Consider the following 4,036-nt stretch of genomic DNA (forward strand, 5'->3'; position numbering starts at 1 on the left):
CCGGGGCCTGCATGTGGCGAGGCGGGATCGCAGCGCCTCGCCCGAGCCGGCCGCCCCAGCCCGCTCCCGGCGCCTGGGCCAGCCCGAAGGCCGGGACCTGCTCTGGGCACCTCCGTTCGAAAGGCCGTGAGGGGCTGGAGCGAGTCCAGAGAAGCGAATGGAGCTGGGGAAGGGTCTGAAGCACCAGGAGAGGCTGAGGGAGCTGGAAAAGGGGCTCAGCCTGGACAAAAGCAGGGCACATTGTCACTCCGTACAGCTCCCTGAGAGAAGGTGGTGCCAAGTTGGTCTCTTTTCCCAGAGAAGTGATGACAGGACAAGAGGAGATAGTCTTGAGCTGCCAGGGGATGTTTAGGATGGACATTGGGAAGAATTTCTTCACGGAAAGGGTGATCAGACGTTGGAATGAGCTCCCAGGCAGGTGCTGGAGTCACCATCCCTGGGCATATCTAAGGAAAGGCTGGATGTGGCACTCACTGCCATGTCCTGGGTGACACCGTGGTGTTTGGTCATAGACTGGACTCAATGACCCCAGAGGTCTTTTCCAAGCTAATCCATTCTGTGATCCTGTGGAGCAGAGCTGCCAGATCCCCAGCACAGCGAGGGGCGACTTCTCTGGCATAGCCTGTTCTCCACAGGAAACTGGGTTTGGCTACATTGACTGTTATTTTTCCAAAACACCATAGAAATGTTTTTCCACTTGCATTTCTATAGCTTTTGCTCTCTTCTGGAGCATTCACCATGCCCACGAGTTGAAAGTTGAAGTGTGCCAGGCAAAGCTTAGAAAAGTCTCTTTCCTCTCTTTGCATCTGTGTTACCACCCTGAATTAAGTATTTGCATTTTGGACCCTATTGTTGCTTTTACAGTGGAAATCTCTAAAAGGCATCAAGGGCCATTTAGGCAGACAGAGGCAAGTCATACCAAAAAGTGGCAGTCCCTGCACAGAAGGTTTGCAGATTTGTGGCTGGATTATGTGGATTAATTTGTAAACACAACATCTCAACACCTAACACTGGATAGAAAGGATCACTAATGAGTCCATTTCCTTTTCCACATACAAAATTCTTTACAAGTTTACTACACTATGCTCTTTCCTTTTAGTATCTGAGCCTTTAGAGTGAATTCAAGCCACATTTTATAAGTTTTCCCTGTACAGCCATGAGGTCTAAATTACTTTTTTGTTTTTCCTCCTGAAGTTTCTAATGTAATCCCATGACTCTGGGAACTGGAACTTTGAGGAAAAAGCCAAATATGATGAGGCACATTCAAACCGTGAATTCTGCCAAATATAGACCAGCACAGATTTAGTGCTGAATGTCTGAATAACTGAGGTCTGACTTTTCAATGTCGGAAGAGTAGCAAAAAGAGTCCAAAATGAATTGTTATGAATTAACAGATACATAGGTAAATGCTTTTATTGATAAGCTTTGATCCAGATTTTCAGTGGATGAAGAAGACTTCAGGCTGAGCAGCTGCCAGGGCAGCATTTTCAAAATAACCTGCTGCAGCAATATCAAAACAAGGCTGGAAAATAAAGTGGAGTTCATGGCTGTGTGAACAAACACCATTCCACTTCAGCTCATCACACATAAAAAGTGAAAATTAATAATGTTAGTAGAAGGACTCATTTGATTTGTGTTTAACATGTGAGTCAAATGGAGACTTTGTGGATGAAAGGGCAAAAGGTTAAAGACTGTAATGGGCACAGAGTTGATAATCTCTCTCAAACTGGACACTGAAATATATCCAGCCCAATTAACTGATCTCAGAGCCAGGTCATGTGGAATAAATTAATTAACCTCAGTATTCATGTAGATCCTAAAACATGGAATAACACTTTCTCTCAGTCTGGGATGCCTTGGAACGTGTGTTTTTCTTTTGAAACTAAGTTTTGTTTTGTCCTTAAATAGTTAAAACAAAAAAAAAAAGAAGATTTCTACCATGCTATAATCCTGCTTCATTATGAAAGCAAAGAACCTAGCACACAATCCTGAATTGAGAATAAAAATGGATGGACTCCACTATAATTAAACTTCACCCAGTTTGTTAACAAGGCACAGATATTGCATTCAGCGTGCTCATCTCTTCACATCCATGTTTGGATTTCCCACCTATGGGGCAGGAGGTTTTAGCTGCAGACCCTCCTTAGCCTCACCTTTATCTCCGTCACCTTCAAATCACTCTGTACACAAGTTTCAGAGGAGGGTGGAAATGCCAGTGGTTAGGCACTTTCTTGAGAAATGGGTTTCAGCCTCAGGTGGGAACAGAGTTCCCACAGCATATAAATGTCTACTACATGAGAAGGAGGCGCTGCAAAGAGCCAGGTATTTTTTCATGCCCAACAGGATGGCTTAGTCCAGGAGGGAACCTACATCCAGAATATCCTAGCTAAGGATTATGCCTCCCATGTGGCATACTGCAAATACCTTCCTTAGGCACCACACTCTGAATGCCACACAGAGCCCAGACTGTGGATACAGCAGAGCTTCTGAGGTGCCCCAAAAATATTTGAAAGGTCTGACTTTAAAGCTGATTGCTACTCCCATGTCCAGTACACCAAAGCTGGGACCAGATCAGCGGGGAAGGGCAGGACTTGAAATTCTAGGAAAAAAAAAGTGAATGACCAGATCTTTGCATAATGCTCCATGCTGCATGAAATACATGTGGAATGATAAAGTCAAAACTCCTAGGCTCTGCAAATACCAAAATATTTCTCAGTCCTATTTACTTTGTAGTACAAGGAAAACAATTTCTTTTTTTTTTTCCTCCTGGGCATGTAACCCAGAATATACCATCCGACATGAAGAGCACCAGCAGCTCAGATCTTTTTAATTACATGAGTGTGATGTCTCTTTTGTAAGTTCAGCAAGAGGTCTGGCTCCCTGTCCATGTCATTTAGTGAGATGTAACACTTGTGGATGTGTCTGGAAAGAGCCCCACATACATCAGCTGACAGCAAAGTAATCAGTCCAGAGACCCAGGTTAAATCTCTCTCCACTCTTTGCATCTCAAAAACCACACACTGAAATTCAAACAAAGGCTGTTAAAAACGGGGTGGGGGGAGGGTTTCCTTTCCTGTCACATGATAAATTAGATCCTAATGTTTATCCAAGCTCAGCAAAGCAGGCAGCTCTTCCTGCCAGCCCGTGCTGGGGTGAGCTGTGAGGTCGGGCCGGGGCTGCCCTGCCCACGGGCTCTGAGGACAAACACCTGCTGCCCACCGCAGCTCTGCTGTGCCCACTGAGGGCTTCACGCTTCGTTTGTGCCCAAATTTCCTTTGTGAGCCTGAGAGCCACCCCACGCCAGCACAAAACCTCTGCTGAAAATAGTCCAAGATCGCCCACACGATCTTTTTTCCTCTCCCGAGTTGAGCTGATGGTACCTTATTTACTCCTTGTCCTTCACAGATGACTTAATGACAGCAGCAAAGTGCATTTTGAACACATTTCAGGCATTTCAGATCCACATGAATAGATGCAAGAACAGGATTTTTGCCAGCAGCACTGATTATCCTTTTGTCAGTAGATAGACGTGACCTGGACCATTCTGTTGCCATAAAAAAAAAGTCTCCAGAGGTTGCTAGACAGAGGAGACACTTTGCCTGAGGGAGAAGGGATGAGAGGGAAGAGGCTGGAAGGTGGCCTGTGGAGAAGAGGACAGAGGTAATTAATGGTTATGCCCATGTATAAGATAAGTGCACCAGTAAATGTGTCAGCCCTTGGGCGATGGGAGCCATCACTTCACACAGCACAGTCCTTTACATCGACATTTTATTTGTATCATGTGGGTCTACACGGATCTGTGATGGATTCAGGGAGGTGTAAATCAAATGGGAATTGGCTGCTCTGAAACTGAAGACGGTTTTTGACCTGGACTTAGGAAGAAAAGTCTCCACAACGCAACTGGAGACCTGGAGAGGACTCTTAAAAGACCAAGTCAACTTACATAATTTGTTTTAGTGGGACTCATACCTATGTCAAGACCATAAATGTTTTTCAAATTTAGCTGTCACTCCTGCAACCAAAACCACACACTCCC

The sequence above is a fragment of the Geospiza fortis genome, unplaced genomic scaffold, assembly GCF_000277835.1.
Source record: "Geospiza fortis unplaced genomic scaffold, GeoFor_1.0 scaffold590, whole genome shotgun sequence".
Taxonomy (NCBI): Eukaryota; Metazoa; Chordata; class Aves; order Passeriformes; family Thraupidae; genus Geospiza; species Geospiza fortis.